Source organism: Callospermophilus lateralis, chromosome 6, assembly GCF_048772815.1.
Source record: "Callospermophilus lateralis isolate mCalLat2 chromosome 6, mCalLat2.hap1, whole genome shotgun sequence".
Classification (NCBI taxonomy): domain Eukaryota; kingdom Metazoa; phylum Chordata; class Mammalia; order Rodentia; family Sciuridae; genus Callospermophilus; species Callospermophilus lateralis.
In genome coordinates, this window is record NC_135310.1 from 152,101,158 (window position 1) to 152,118,429 (window position 17,272).

The window sequence follows — 17,272 nt, forward strand, 5'->3', positions numbered from 1 at the left end:
TTCCCAGGTATTAGCTATGAGAAGGGCAGTGGGCATGCTGGGTAAATTTAGGGCCCGACTACTGGGATTGCTATCCTAGCTCATCCTCTGTGTGCCTTATATGAACTTGGGCATGAATAAGTCTCCCAAACCTCAGCTGCCTCTTCTGTGTAAAATACTTGCTTCGTGGGACCACTAGCCTCCGTCCAAGACTCTCGCGGGCCAGGCGCTGCTGTAAGAGCTCCCTGCGTGCCCACTCCTTTAGTGCTCAGACAACCTTATATGCTAGTTCCTATTATTACCCCATAACCAGCAATGCAACCGAAGCACACACAGAGGTACTTGCCCTCAGTCACCCCAATGTCCAGGGGAACAGCTGGCTTCTGCAATCTGTACCCTTATCCACTGCATTACCTTGCAGCACCCTGGCACAATGCACTTAGATCACTCAGTGATTATGTTTACATATTAAAGGTTCCATAAATATTGGTTGGTATGGTTCCCACCAAAATTCTTATTCAAATTTAATGCCTCTGGGGAGTTAGTAAGAGGTGAGACCTAATGGGATATTTAAAAGATGATGAGATCATAGGCATCTCATGGTAGAATTGATCCATTCTTGGATTAATGGGCTAATGGGTTATCTCAAGAGTGAATTTGCTATACAAGCCAGTTTGGCTTTGACATTTGGATGTGCCCCTCTTGCCACGTGATGCCTTGCACCTCCTCAGGGTTCTGCTCCAGCAAAAATATCTTTTACCAGTAGCATCTCCTTGACCTTGGCTAACCAAGCCTCCAGAACTGTGAGTTAAATCAATCTTCATTCTTTATAAATCATTCGGTCTCTGCTATTTAGAGATAGCAACACAAAACACACTAAAACAATAGAAGTCATCATTCTGAGTCTCACAGCTTCATCTTTAAGGTAGGAATGATGCCACCTAACTCGTGGGTAGGGATAATACAGATATAGCTCTGAGCTTTACATTTAAGACCACAACACTTGAGTCTATTGTCTCTGGTGCTGGTCACATGACAAGTGACCACTGGCCCAGAGGGCACAGACTCAGGGAACAACACCTTTCCTTGGTTGCTAAGTCCATATTGCTCTGTGTTTTCTAGCTTGTCTAGTCCTTTACTCAAAATGTATGTTTCATTATTTTCTCTAAGAACTCTAGAATTCCCACCAGTCTTGTACAGGCTGCTTTGGAAAACAGTGCAGATTAATGTTTCTTTCCTGTTCAGTTTTCCAATCTATAAAACAGGGATTAATAAGAACCACTCCCGGGGGTGGGGGGTGAGGAATGAATAAATACATTCATCTAAGGCACCGAGACCCAGGAGATAGGAGCTGCTATTCTCTAGAAAAATCATCCAAAGAAGTTTCCAGTGAATGCAGACACGGGCCCTCTTCCTCTGGATGAGCTTGGATAAAGTTCAGGAGCGCGTAAGCGTCGGTCAGGACCTGCTGACCGACCTGGGAGCCACTAATGGATGAGGCACAGCTCAGGTGTTTGGTGGCCCAGCCCTGAGGCTTTGCCGGCTCTGTGTACAGTGAGCTGGTCAATTACTGTTAGGTGACACTTAATAGCTACAGCAGCATGTGAGGGTCAGGCTCTGTTTCCCATAGCTCAGAAGAGCTGGGAGGGAGGGGGGGGCATGATTCATGGAACATGTTTCTTGGGTCCCAAGCTCTCCCAGGCACTAGAGAAAGAAGGGTGAATAACACAAACCTTCTGCTTCGTGGTTTGTATTTTAGTGACAGAAGAGAGACAGTACAAAGACATGAAATAGGTGAACCAGAAGGTAAGGACGGTAAGAAGGATGGTTTATGACCAGAAGGTGTGTTAGTGTCCTAGCGCTGCTATGACAAATCATACAAACTTCGTGCTTCAACAACACACGTGTATTTTTTTTTTTTTCATTTTTGGAGGTCAGAAGTCCTAAAATCAAGGTGTTGGCAGAGCTGTGTTCCTTCTGGAAGGTTTAGGGGAAAATCCATTTCCTTGAATTTTTCAGCCTGCTTTCCAGGGCTGGTGGCCCCTTCCTCCATCCTCAAATCCAGCCGGTAGCTTCTCCAGATTGCTCCCTGACACTGAATCCACCGTTGCATTTGCTTCTTTGACTCTGAACTTCCTACATCACTGTTATCAACACCCTTGTGGTTACACCAGGCACATGGGCTAACCCAGGGTCCCCTCCCATCTCAGGATCCTCAACTGAATTGTAACCAGGAAATGCCTTTCCCAGGGCAGGGACCATATCCGCAGGTCCCACGTTTATATGTGGGCATCTCTGAGGGTTATTACTCTACCCACTGCGGTGGTCAAAGAAGGCCCCAGTGAGGAGCGACATCTGAGAGCGGTGAGGTGGCCAGGAAGAGCACACCAGGCCAGCGAGAGGAAAGTCATGCCCCGGGTGACTGGCTTTGGTGAGAAGCAGGTGTTGTTAAAGGGAGGCTGGGCTGTGTCTGGCTTTGTGGGTGCCACTGTGAGGTTTTCCATGCCAGCCGCCCCAGGTTGTAAAAGATGGGAACAACATCTGATTTTACAGCATGGTGACATCCTCAAGGCCCGGGGCTTTGACTAGCTTGCCCTAAATCACCAGGCATTCAGGATGACTGTCAGCTCCCCTGGCCTTCTGAGCAGAATGCCTCCCAATCAAGCCCCCGGCGTCAAGGTCACGTCCTCCCTAAAGCCTCCCTTCACTCCCATCTCTGGGTCAGGTGTCTCTCTCATGTGCTCCTATGCCGTGTCCCACATTCCTTCCCAGGTATAATTTCCTGGTTTGGGGTGTGTGTCTCACACATCAGGCTAGGACCATGTGCCTTATTTATCTATGTATTCTTCCAGCAGAGCAGAGTTTGCACTCCATGTTCATAGAATGAATGAATGAAATTAGGAGACAGATGAATGACTTACCTCGACAAGCTAACTGGTGAGAAATACAAATGATCACAAAGCAACATTTAGCACGAAAAAGGACACACAACACACACACATGCATACACACACACACACACACACATGCTCACACACACACTCTGCAGGCACAGATCTGCTCATGCACAGGGTTCCCTGCTACAGAAAGTGGAGGGAGTCACTAAGGGCAGAATGTCCCTCACAGCAGGAAGCATCCCTCTTAGCCATGAGGAGTACCCACTGTGCAGACCGACTGGGAGAAGGATAGAAGCTTCCGGATCCTTTGGTATCCTCAGATTCTGGGCCTGCTCCTCTCACCATATCCTGGAGCAATATCAAACCCCAAGCGCAAGAGGTGACATTACCAAAAAACGGACAGGCAGCTGGGCGGGACATGTCCAAGGACTCCCTCCAGTCTTTGGTGACCTTGGGAAGAACAATTTGGGTTGCAGTGAAGACAACAGAGTTCAGAAAAGAAGGGTCTAGAGTGAGGGAGAGAAACAGAGACTGCGGAGGGGTGGGGATGGGGTGCTGCCTTGAACAGAATTTTGCCCATCCCTGGAGGTGAGGCCGGATCAAAGGAGGGGAGTTTTATATTTTAAATCCCGAGTCAAGCTAAGTCACTCTCCACAATGAGGCATTAATGAGGTGGCATGTGTAAGGGTATCAGTGAACTTTTTTTTTTAATGTGGGAGAAGAAGCCCACATTTGAATGGGGGTGAGGTGAAGTTAGGAGAGGGGCAGAGGGAAGATGAGGGGCAAGAGATGCTTATGTACTCTAATTGTTGTGAAATGTAGGCATGTGGGATCCAAATGCAGGAAATGGAGAAAGGATACCTCTTCCCCTGTCCCAGGAGGTAAGATGAGGTGGAGAAAGCAGATGCATCAGGGATTGGCTGCTGTAGGCCGGGCTTTGGGGACCCATGGGCCTATGCCATTTACCTCTCTGTGCAGTAACGAAGGTCTCTTTCTGGGTTTGTGGAGGCTGAGGGTCAGAGATTTCAGGAAAGGGGAGATGGTCTTACTGGTCCCCCCAGGGAATGGGAGAGCAAGCTCACTAGACTGCCACGTTGGAGGCTTGTTGTGGATTCTTGACCAGCAACTGACAGCAGGACCAATCTGTGCAATTGTGTGATTGTGCCTAGCAGGACTCGGACACCTGTTCATAGGCAGGGAACAGGCTCTAGTCATCCAGAACAGGGGGTGTGTTCACCTTGCCACGGTTTAAGGAAAATGAGCAAAGGAAATGGATCAGAGACCAAGACAGAGGTTCTCAAAGGCTCAGGGAGCAGGCACACTGCCACAGTGTCTGAAAGCAGGGGGCTCTTTGGGGTCATCACACGATGGGGAACAGTATTGAAATTTTGTGGGCAGGAGACAGTATGTGGAGAGGTACCTCAGGACAAGTAATTGTCCCTCAAAATTGCCAGTTGCAGCCGTTGATAAATGATGCAAGTGAGAGACCAGGGACTGTACCTGGGCCAGGTGGAGAGGGAGGGGAAGGAGGCAGGTCGGGTCCAGGAACAGGAAGACCTGAGCCGGCGAAGGTCAGACTGGACTGGGACAGATTGAGCAGGACCTGGAGGCTGTGGTCAGACAGTGGCTGAATCCTCGATTGCAGAGACGGGCTGTTTCCAGGGATGTGGCATAAAGGGGGGCTCCTGAGTAAGATCCTCGGAGAAGCGAACGTCCAGCTGCTGCTGAGATTGGCTGGGGGCCACTGTGAGGAAGAAAGAACCGCAGGAGCAGGAGGGGTGGCCTTCGGGTTGGACTGTGAGGCAGAGAGCAGGAAGGAGATGCTTTGGGAGTTGTCCTAGGCTGACGGGAGAGCCCAGGGCAAAGACTGCCCACCAGAGGAGTCCCCAGGAGGGCAAGGATGGCCAGGTTCTGGACCTGGCAGCACAGCCCCGGCCTTGCCATGAACCTCAGCTGATCTGAAGGGGCAGCCCACGGAGGCCACTGCCAGCCTCTCTCCACCCAGTGGGTCATCTAAAAGGTAGAGTTGAGCAGCACATGTCCAGGGCCACCACACGGGGTGGCTGACATGTCCCAAGAAAGCAGGGATTTTTTTGTTTCTTTTTCTAATATTTTTTCCCTAAATCCTTGGTACAGTCAAATTGCCCTCCCTCCCAAAGTTCATCAAATGAACTAATGAATAAATATCAAAACCCAAAGCGATAGAGCCTATAGGTTAAGCCTAGCTAAAGGGCCCCAACCCAGCTCCACAGCTTAGCAGGTCATCTTAGGAAAAGTACCATTAGATGGGGTTGATACGTCGCTTCAGTCTTGTGGGTCTTGATGAGGATTAAAAGAGGCACTTCAGCTGGGCACAATGGGGCACACCTGTAATCCCAGTCATTTGGAAGGCTGAGGCAGGAGGATCATGAGTTCAAAGCCAGCCTCAGCAACTTAGTGAGGCGCTAAGCAACTTAACAAGATCCTGTCTCTAAATAAAATGTAACAAGGCTAGGGATGTTGCTTAGTGATTAAGCAGGCCTGGGTTCAATCCCTGGTACAAAGAGAGAGAGAGAGAGAGAGAGAGAGAGAGAGAGAGAGAGAGAGAGTTCACAGTGTCTTCCAATGGTATCTAGTAAATGCTAGCCCCACTGGATAATCCCTTCTGTCCCTTCCCACTGTACTCCATTCTTGTGGCCACCAAGAGGAATGTGTTCATATTTGGACTCTGAGTTCTTCTGTCACTTTCCATATTAGACTTGCTGTTTCTAGAAAGTGATGAGTTTAGGTTCTCTTGCTTTGTACGTCTCGTCCGTCCCTAGTGTGAGGTTCTAAATACAGTTGTTACGGACATCATCCAGTGGCTGGATGTCCCCAGTCCCACATAAGTAGCACCCTAGACCCATGTTTTCTGACCGGGAAGAGGCGGCAGCTCCTCCTCTTTATGAATGTAGCCGGTGCTTGCCTGGGCCTCTCCAGAGAGAATGTGTTTGTACATTAGGCTGGTAATTAAAGGCTCCCAATAAACCGAGTCTCATTATTCAGCTTAAGGAGCTGCCAAGACAGTGTCTGGCACAATGTCAAGTGTCTGCTAGAGCAAAGCTGAGTCCCGAGTTGCCCATCCCTGGGGATGGCACTGCCGGGGCCTCTGCGCTCTCCGCCTCGCTCTTGTTTATATGGCACTGGAGGGACACAAGCAAGTCCTCAGACTTCTCAGGTGGCTCTGTTCTCATTTCCAAACATTTCAATAGGCCTTTAAGAAGAGGACATGTGTCGATTGTCTGATCCAGTGAACGCTGCAATGTTCATGGTCCCAAACCTCAGGCAGGTGCCATCTGTCGTCGGCCACAAGGAAAACTGTTGCCGGTCCTTCTTACTAGAATGTAAGAGGGTGTTTGAATCCAAGTTCAGACAAGGGCAGCTCACTTTGGTGGGAAGCTTGCTTTGGTTCCTTTGGCACAAAATAGAGACTGTGGTTCAGACTTTACAAATATTTGTCCTTCCTGTTAATCACTTTCACTAGGGCTGGGGAGGCTACTCAGCTCTGTGAAATGCAAAGCACTTTCCTGGTATCATCTAACCTCCTCTTTACTGTCAGGTGTTATTTCTTATCCAGATTGGGGATAATATCAAAACTAAAGGCAGTTGTCACCACAGTCACAGTGGCTGACATTTATTGATGACTTTCTTTGTACCAGGTGCTGTTTTAAGTGCGTTGCAAGAAGCAGGATCAGTGGAAACCAAAAGAACAAAGGAGACGTTCAGTTTGCTTTGCACATATTGCATTTTACGTGCTTGCTGGGGGAACTCGGGGTGGCACAGTTTTGCACAGATCCTGCTAGCAAAGACCTTGCAGCTACAACTAATTTCAATTTTCCCCGTGATTCTTACCACGGCTTACCAGGCTCTGTGATTTTTCTCCTTCTCTGAATTATTCTGGAGAAGCCGAATCACTATAATTAATCGTCACACAGCACTAATGGGGCATGACTATGTACTGGGCTTTGTTGTGAGCGATTTCTGGAGGTTCCTTCATTTAATCCTCTTGACAACCCATGACATGGGTGGAATTATTATTCCTGTTCTCAGATTAGAAAACAGAAGCCCACATAAATTAAGCAGTGTGTCCAAGGTCACAGCGCTGGTAAGCACTGGGCTGAAACTGACCCAGGTGGTCTGGCTCCATGGTCCATGTCCTTGGTCTCCTGATGGAACATAATAGTTCTTATGTCAGGTTTGGAACCAACTTGAGAAAGATGGGATTGGCAAACCAACCTGAAACACTTTGCTCTGGATAAAACAACAAAGGATCAAAAGAGGCCAACTGACTTCTCAAGGCAGCCGAATCTCAATTTCCAATGTCCAGGTTCATTGCTGTTTCCACCACACCGCAAATTCAGCATGAAGAAACCCGAGACCAAAGCATGTCACAAGAGGCAGGTGTGAAGTTTCAATTAAACTTTGGTGGGTTGTGTAACAACTAATTAAATTTCGTTTTTCATTTTCCTCCATAGAAATGCTTACTCCTCTAATCCAGAGGGGAAGAAAATACCAGAAGCCCTCATTTGCTTGGCCCTCCTGACCACCAATTGGCCAACTGTCCTTTGCACCTTTGTAGATTAGACTCCCAGGGCAAAGTCCACTTCCCCAGCTCTGCTCTGTAAGTGCTGGCTGCTTGCACCTTGGCTGCCCCATATTCCCATTGGCCTGGGTTTCTTGAGCTATGTCTAGCTCATCTGGACAGTGCAGCATAACACATTATTACACCGGTAGCACACAGGACACCTAGGGACTGTCCTACTTGTTTTTTTTTTTTTTTTTTTTTTAGTTGTAAGTCGACACAATGCCTTTATTTTTATTTATTTATTTTTATGTGGTGTTGAGGATCGAACCCAGTGCCTCACCCACGCTAGGCAAGCGCTCTACCACTGAGCCATAACCCCAGCCCCAGGGAATGTCCTACTTGTAATGAGACATTACTTCGATGGAGGAAAAGTTGCTCAGAATGAGTCCTCCTAGTTTGCCCCCGTGGAAATAAAATTATTGGCTTATAAAAGAAGAACATTTCTGAAATCATCCCTAAAAGCCAATCACCCGCCATCTGTGGGCTACATACTTTTGTCTTGCCCACTTGACTATCTCTGTGACTTTGTTTTTAATTTAGATTTTAATTCGAAAGAGACAGCTTGTTATTACTTTTAAAATCTGTGAGGAAGTGGAGAAGGGCGTTTTCTTATAAGAGAGTGGCTTCCTCTGTGCCTGCAAATCAGATGGAAATAGCAGGCCACACATACTGCTGATGGCTTTTGGAGAGCTGAGCCAGGCCATGGGAACCTGTTGGTGGCACACTCCACGCAGGCTGGACTCTCTCAGACAATCAACCATGCTGTGGTTGCCAAAGACTCGGCATCTGTGAGACTTGAAATGTCAAAATTATTTAAACAGTTCAGAGAAAGTGACCTTGAAATCACCTTTACCTGGATGAAGCCATTTCCTCACCACTTAAAAACACCCCAGTGCATACACACACACACACACACACACACACACACACACACACACACACAACCTATCACACACACATAGGTTATCAGAGACCAGAAAGCACCGACATGCTATAGTATATACAACTTTGTTTAATCTAAAACCACTGACTGGCTCTCAGCTCTGGCTCTATCTTACAACCCTTGGGGACAGGGGTTTGAACATTCTGATGCCAGCCCCCAGCCCCAGAGATTTTGATTCACTTGTTCTGGGGTGGGGCAGGAGAACTGACTGTCTCTATTTGCCTGGATTTTAGGGGTTTGCAGGGAGTAGGACTTTTAGTGCTAAGATGAAGATCATCCCGGGAATAGGGTACCAAGGAGACAGGCTCTCTTTGTAAGCATCCTGGAGATTTAAGCCAGTTAAGTGCGAGAACCCTGAATGCTCTGGACTTTAACCCGTGTGCTAAGGACAAGTAACTTAGGGCTTGAGAAAATATTAGATCTTCTGTAGAAGATCTAATAATAATAATAGTAAAAAAACTCTTTGTAAATGAGAAATTCCTGCCAAATAATCCCTTCTGCCTCTTTCAGGGTCCCAAGGGCATAACCCCCTCCCCCCGGGCTAAAATCCATACCCTGAGCCTGTCTGTTGGAAGAGTGGGGAGGGAATCCCGACTTGATTATTTCACGATTAAAGAAGACTCTGGGGGAGATGTTTTGCGCAGGAGCCCAGCATTCCAAACTGGGTCACTGCAGAGCTGGGCCTCCTCAGCCTAAGCTGCAGGAAATACCAAGCAGAGCAGATCCTCTTTCCTTCTCTTCCTGTTGGCATTCCAGTGGCTTGTTTATATCCAACCAGGCTTGTTAACATGGCTTGTTTACATCCATCCATCTTCCCCCAAGTTCCTAAGCCGGGAATGAGAGAAGAAGAGCAAGCACACCCGGAAATTTCTAGAGGCCCTGTGGCTCTCAACCCTTGGAAATCACCTGTGAACCTTTAAAATAGGCAGGTGCCCTGGTCCCTCCCTTCTCCAATTCAGTCAGAATCTCTGCAAGTGGGAGCCAGGCAGTGCTGTCTGGAGCTCTCCCAGGTGACTCAGGCACAACAGGGCTGAGTGCCCCTGCTCTAGAGTACTGTTTCTCAAAGTGTTGTTCCCGAGCAGCCACATAGCATCACCTGGAAACTTAGATAAGAAAGTTCTCAGGCCCCAGTGATCTGTTTTTTTTTTTTTTTTTTTTTTTTTAGCTATTGGTTTTTAACAACCCTTCTAGCTGATTCTCATGCACCAATAAACCTGAAATCAGTCTAAAGGACAAGACCGTTAAAATATGTATTTTAACCTGCCGAGATGCTCTAACGGTTTGCTTTTGCCTCTCATTTTCTTACCTGCAGCCAAATTCAGTTTCTGACTCTCTGTAAGAAAGTGAGTCCCTCTGGATGAGAAAAAACACAAAAGACACTCTTGGGTCTCATCTTTTATTTCTGGTCTGGGAATCAACAAAGCACAATAATATTATGAAGCAACGGAGGGAAATTCTTTGTTCTCCTATAATTAAGTTATCTACCTTAGTATCGTTTTCTAAGGTGAAGATTTCTAGTCTTTACCTAGTATTTCTGCATCTACATCTGCCAGGGGAAAAAAAAATGCCCCAAAGAGGTTTAATTAGAGAGATACTGGGTTGGCATTCCCTAGGGAAATCTATGCTATCACAGGACGGGTGTTTATTGTGTAGAATGGAGGGCAGAGGACCTAAATTCTCTCCAATTAAACAGGGTTGAGGTAAACTTCAAGGTTGGAGAAGAAAGAAGACAGAGAAGAGGATGTTTGGCAGCAATTTGAGCTAAGAGAAGCGAAAACAAAGACAACTTGTTCTGTTCTCTGGGGAGTTATTTAAATTTTAGGAGCTGAGATCTTCTGGCCCAAGAGTTACTGAGTGTTTTTGTATCGAGGAAGTTCAAAGACTTGTTTCCTCCTGTTCCTTTCCTCTGTTAGAGAAAACCCTTACACCAATTAAATTCAGTAGTTTATTTGAACAAAGAAAAACACAGACAATGGATGAACAGGGCAGATCCTAGCGCAGGTTCTGAAAACTCCAACCAAGAGCGGGAACAGAGAGCATTTATAGAAAGAAGGAAACAAGAAAGAGAAAACTGGTCAAACGGCTCCAGTTTCCTCTACCAGTCAATTGGTTACAGCTTAACTGGCTAGTTGTTTAAGCTTAAGCAGGAAATTAGCTACAGGGTCCCCTGCAGCTCACCAAAGTTTGTCACTATGATTAAACCCTATACTGGTTTGGTCTGTTGTGCCCAGTGAAGAAATGCAGCCCCAATCCAGGGTCTGCTACAAAATTTTATTAACACCTTCAATTTAGGCAATGACAGGAAAAGGCAGCTGACTTTGCATCGGTATATTTATAAGTCTCTTACAATGTGTGTAACCAAAATGTGATGTTTTTTCCAAGTCGAAATTAAAAAAAAAAAAAATATATCAGGTGGCAAACTAACATTCAGTCCCCATTTTAATTTTCATAACAACACTGTGAGGTAAGTGTCTTTCATCCCAATTTCCAAATTAGAAATTGGATAGCTTACTTATCTGTAAAATGACAGGGCTAAGCTTCTAATCCAGGTCTGTCCAATCCTCAGGACTTGGTGCTGCCATGGCCCTCTTGATAAAGAGGGCCATGGGTCAGCCTCACAATCTGAAAGTCCTAAGGACTTTGTGGACTTACTTGACTCAGAAAGATAGTAACTGGAACTTAGACTGGACTCAGGGAGTCAGCCAGAAGTTCTTTGCCCAACAATATATATATAAAGTAGTCCAGAACTCACCCCCTACAGGGAGACATCGTCAGAGGCCATTCCTCGTGGTGATAATGTCCATCTCAGGCTATCTTTAATCTAGATTAAGGCTGGTAGAATGAGATAGTTCAGGATGCTAACTTCAAAAATGTTTGCATAGCAATCAGCTGTGGAAGATAAGAGTTCTCTCTCTAGGGCAGAGGGCAGATTTGTTTCCCAACTAGGATTTTAAAAAATAAAAGTTAATCTCTTGCCCTGGGGCAAAGGTTGGGCACCTTTGCTAGGCCTTCCCCATAGGTTTGGGGGCTTCATCTTGAGGTTCCTCAGCTGTCACACAGACCCATCCACCAGGGACTGCCTCCACATTGCCCATGCAGGACTTGGGGGCACTGGGAACCAATGTGGCCTTGAGTAGAAATTCCTGACTCCAAGTTTCCGACCCAGGAGTCCGGTGTCTTTTGCCAACATTTTCAGCATGCTCACTTGGTAGCTTGGAAATAGGGCCAGACCCCTTCCCATCCTTGAAATGCCAGCACATTGTGTCCTACACACGTCCTCGGTTCCCATGCAGCCAGCTGGGGATCCTGCCATTCTCCCCTGGCTTGCCCCATGGCCCCTGCTGGGTAACTGAATCTGAGCAGGGTCTAGAGTCAGGCAGGTGGAATGAGATAGTGCAGGATGTTAACTTCAGGAAGACCGGAGGCTCAGTGTACCAAATTAAAATTCCTTCAGCCATCACCCACAGCCCCAATCCCCGTCCCCGGGTCTAGGTTAAACATTTTTCAGTTTACCAATCACTCCTCCTTAAACATGATGGTCTGACTGTTGTTCTTTAAGCCTATTTCTGAATATATTCCATTGTACCAAGTCCTTTAAAGAAATTATCTGGATTTTGAACAGGTAGTATGTGCGTTCAAGCACAAAATACAAAAGCTATGAGGACATTTTCTTCCCATTCTGACTCAAGTTCACCCCACCCGTCTCTTCTCTGTTGGGCCGACTCTTAAATAAAATTACATTAGCAGATCCTTTGGTTCCTTGGGTCCTCATTCATATTGGTTAAAGTTCAAAGAGAAACAGAACCACTGGAGTACCGTAGACTGAGGAATTCATTCCAGGGATTTGGCTTGTGGCCCCTGTGGGCATCTGGTGTGGAGTCTGAAGGGCAAGATCAAGGTGATGAGATGGAGGTGGGCAGGCGAAAGAGCAGCCTGGCCCCTGCCTCTCACTGTCTTCAGGCCTAATCATGCCCTGCCCTGGAGGAGTGGGCATGGGGCTGCTTCTCCATGCCAGCGAGAGAGCTGGCAACCTGTATCCCTGACATGGTGATTCTGCCCCACCTCCACCATGGCCAGGGCCTGGCCATTACTTCCCCTTTACCTTTCAGAGCTGATAGGTATTCCCTTACGCAGAACCAGGAAAGGAAGGGGTTCTGGGAAATGTAGTTCAGCTGAGCTGGGTGGACATGCAGAGTTGGAAATCCAAATGATCTCAAGGCTGGAAACGTCTTCCTATTTGTGACCTACTTTTTCTTAACAATGTTCATCTTATCCTTTCTATGTTAAAGATTATGCTTCTTGGTAGAGAAAACAGAAGACAACTAGATGCATCCTCCTGCTTTTCCTCTTTCGGTCATTAGTAATGGGCCCTATGAATCAGGGGTGGACTTCCAACTCTGGTGTCCCACACAGCTCAGCCCTTCCAAATGTCTCCTTAAGCATTGACCAGGCCTTTTGTTTACTCTGGAGGGTACTTAATGTTGCTTGTTGTTGTCTACTGTAGGATCTAAGACGGGCGGCCTCATCGTCTCATGGATCACAGGTTCTCTCTTCTCTTGCTGAAACATTAGAAGTAAGTCTGATGTGGGGATTCCCCAGTCTTCCTCAACAATGCGGAGCCTCACTACCAAGGCCAGGATAGTTTCCTCCATTGTCCATCACACCCTTCTGTGACAGCTTTTCCTTTGGGGAGACTGTACTTTACACAATTTACCACAATGCGGGCAGAACTATGTGTTCATACATGCATTTGTGCATGTGTGTGTGTGTGTGTGTGTGCGTGTTTCTACAGAATATTTGCCCTGGTGAGGTAGGACCAACCTCGCAATTTGATTCTGCAACCACTGTCCCCCTGGGTGTGACTTATCTGCAGCAGTCTGTGGTTACAGGGAGTATGGGGGGGGGGGCGACAGAATTGGCCAATGGCTCTAAACACCTGGGGAGACTGGCTTAGCCCCAGGATGGACTGAGTCCCCGGGAGACAGTCACTGCCCTGCAGGTGGAGGTCCCAGAGAGCCCAAGTGTAGATCCTGACGTAGGCAGGGGACCACAGGCCATGCTCTGTGTCAGGTCAACTTGGTCCCTAGAGTCTTCTTGCCTCTCGGCGCCTTATCTAGACCTTCTTTGAAGATATTCAAAATGCTCCCTTCCCTTGGCCCATCACAGAAAAAAAAAAAACACCCTAAAATCCTATTCATCATAAGGGGGTCGTCCTTCCCCACACTTTTAAATTTCAAAGGAAGGGGAGTGTTCTGGTGGCTCACAAGACAGGGGAATTTTGGGCATGGAAGCAGATTTTCCCAGATGTCCCTCAAATGACGCTAATGCTCACTGTCCAGTTCTTTTGCAGCTGTCATTACTACAAAAAACGGGTCAGTAAGATTTCATATGGTTGGTTCTGTTACCAGGGAATCTTGTGACGGGGCAGATGTGGAGGGCTCCTGCTGTCCTGTTGCTCACGCTCACCCTCCTCTTAAAAGCCTCAGCCACCTGGGACCCAGGGCCAGCTGTCCTCGACACTATGGTCTAGTCCTGGAGCCCGTGGGCTGTGACTGCCCCAGCCCCACCCTCACCCCACTTTGCACACCCCCTGGGCTCTGCGGGAGCCCCTGCAGAACCAGACTTGCTCAACCAGCGGAGCAGGTCTTTAACATTAAGTAAGATTCACCAGGAGCCTGCACTACAGCTAACGGGGAACCTATGATGGTTGGTTTTCTTAGGAAACTCCTCGGAGGATAAAGGACAGGGAAAGGGGGTGAGAGTATATAAAAGGAAGAAGAGAGTTGCGTGGGCGGGAATATAGACCATCTGGACTGTTCACGTTGAGTCTCTCAAGTCAATGTCCAGGAGATTCATTCCCCATCACCCACAAAGTGACAAAGCTGGGGCCCTTTTTTGAGATCCAGGAAATGGGTCTGGCTATTTTTCCAACTAATCTACTATGATTTCTGAGAATCAGAAAAGTGTCTAGGATTGAAGCTAATGTTAATGTACATACCAATCCCATGCGGGGGGGGGGGGGCTCTTGTTGAAATGCAGAAGCTGGTTGTCTAGGTCATCAGAAATACCCACGAAGAACAACTTAGAGGAGGAAAAGTTTATCTGGGCTCCTGGGTTCAGAGGTTTCAGCCTGTGATCGATCGGCAGCCTCCATTGCTCTGGACATGATGTGAAGCAGGACATGGTGGTGGAAGGGGATGGTGAGGAAGGGGATGGTCAGGGCAGCTGGGAAGCAGAGAGAGCATTCGGAGGTAGGAATAAGATATGTAATCCCTAGGGACATGCCTTCCGGTGACCTACTCCTCCAGCCATGTCCTATCTGCCTACAGTTACCATCCAGTACATCATTTCAAATTATTAATCCATCATGGATTAGTTCACCAATTAGGTTATAGCTCTTATAATATAATCATCTCACCCTTTAACCCTCCTGCATTGTCTAACATGAGTTTTTGGGCCCACCTCCTCTCCAAACCATAACACCAGTACAGTGGGTCAGGCTGGGTTGGGTCCCAACATTCTGCACTTCTAACAAGCTCTCAGGGAACACCAGTGCTGCTGGTCCAAGAACCTCACTTAATGAGTAAGCATTAATAGCTGGCACTTCTGTTAGGGCCGTGGTTACTGTTATGGGCGGAATGTTTGTGTCTCCCCCAAATTCTTGTATTGAAACACTAACCCCCAGTGTGGCTATATTTATATATGGAACCTCTAAGGAAGGAATTAAGGTTAAATGAAGTTATAAGACCAAGACCCGGATCCAAGAGGTCCATTTAGAAGACCTATGAGAAGAGATATTAGAGAGTATCTCTCTCTCTCTCTCTCTCTCTCTCTCTCGCTCGCTCACTCTCTCTCCTTCTCTCCCTGTGGAAGCACAGGAGAAAGTCCACATAAGGACCCAGTGAGAGGCATCCATTTTTGAGCCAGAAACACAGCCCTGCACCAGTGCCCCACCATATTGGTGCCTTGATCTCAGGATGACGGCCTCCAGCAGGGGAGAAAGATTTCTACTGTTTAAGCCACGAGGCTGTGGCATTTTGTCACGTCAGCTCTGGCTGACAAGTACAGCCACCGTGATGTCCACCCAGATGTTCCAGCCCCATGACCATTAAGACTTCTGAAGAACCCAAAAGACCAGTGCTCTTCAAACTGGCAAGTGACGGTCTCTCAGCCCCCGCGTGGCTGCTCCCTCTTCTCTACCTCACCTAACGCTCCAATTTACCCTCTCATTGAGTCAGTGGAGCGCAGCCTTGGCTGCCCGCCGGAGTAATCTAGGAACTCTAAAAAACACCTCTTCCTGGTTTGCACCCCGAGAGATGCTCATTTACTTGTTCTGGAGTGTGGCTTGGGCATTACGTTTATCTTAAAAGCTGATTTTAAATCAGCAAGTGTAGCCAAGACCTAGACCAACGCTCCACGCAAACACTTCAGGACGAGGAAGGGGTTAAGACCGGCTGTACTCCTTGTGGTGGGGAAAGTCCGGCTCACCCTGTGCAGTGTCTAAGAGTTACAACAGCAGAAGGAGGTCAGGAAACAATAGCCTTCTCTTCAGAGTCAAAGAAGGAACAGAGAGTGGTCGGCTCGCTGTTGCATACAGCCTAGCCGCTGTGAACTTGGGTGTTCATGGAATCTTCCAAACCAGGCAGTGGAGTGGCTCCTATTAGGTGAGAAGTTGCTGGGTAATTGCAAACCATGAGATGGAAAGCAGGCTCCTCCTCCACGCCCCTCCTCCCCATCTCTTCTGGCCCAGCCCCACACAGCCTCTAAAAGGGCTCAGTTGCCCTTTTTATTTCAGTGGACTGTGCTTCTCAAGTTCCTCAGGGATCTCTGAGTTCCCTCTCCCACCCTGAGTCACCAGTCAGAAGACCTTTGAGGAGGAATTTTGAGCTGAGACACTAAAGCGTCACAAAAGCAGAAGGCATTGTCTCTTCTTCTTTCCTTTATTAAAAAAAAAAAAAAAAAATCTCCCTTTCTATTTACATTTATGGCTTATGTTAGATCACATCCTTCTGACCTTGCCACGTTTCATTCATTCATTTCTGGAACTGTGCTATGTTTGTGTACGTAACCTGAGGAACAAGAGAATTCCAGCGCTCCTTGGTGAGGAGCCTGCATTTACTTCTGGATTGAGCCCCCCACTCCCAATCTCAGATGCACAAGCCCTGGGCTAGGTGTGCTGGGCGAGGCTGCAGATCTGTCTCTGGGCTGGATTAAAGATCTGATAGATATAAACAGGTCTGCTTTAGAGGTGCTTTGCTTATACATAATGAGAACAGGAAACTGCCCATCTAGAGCCTGGGATATTGCACACATTTAACATATGGTACCCCATTTAGTTCTTATAGCAGCCCTATGAGGATAGACATTATTATCATTTTATTTTATAGGTAAATAAACTAGGTTGTGAGACATTAAGTAGTCTCTTTGTCCAAGGTCTGGGCAGTATTAGAACTGGGATTTATGATCCAGCCATCGCCCTCCACCGCTCCTAGGTGATGTGCATGCCTCTCCATTGTCTGGAGGTGGAATTAGACTCCAGGTCCAGTTAACCAGCAGGTTTCTGAACAGGAACAATGTGCTGCTTGTCAGCTGCGGGATGTCTCTTCCTGGACTTTGTTTTTTGTTTTGCTTTCTTTTGTCTTTCAAGCCAGTCACTGTCCTCCTCACAACTGGAAGGCATCTCATCATTTATGGAAGATTTTACTAGTAGATTGGTTCCTAGAATTTCCCCAGTTACTGCCAGGTCTTAGGATGCAGTTTTTCTTTTATCCCTTCAAAGACCTTTTCAGAAAGCAGTTAAGCAGGTCTAAAAATACATATGAATGCAGAGAACTTAAATAATAATAAAAA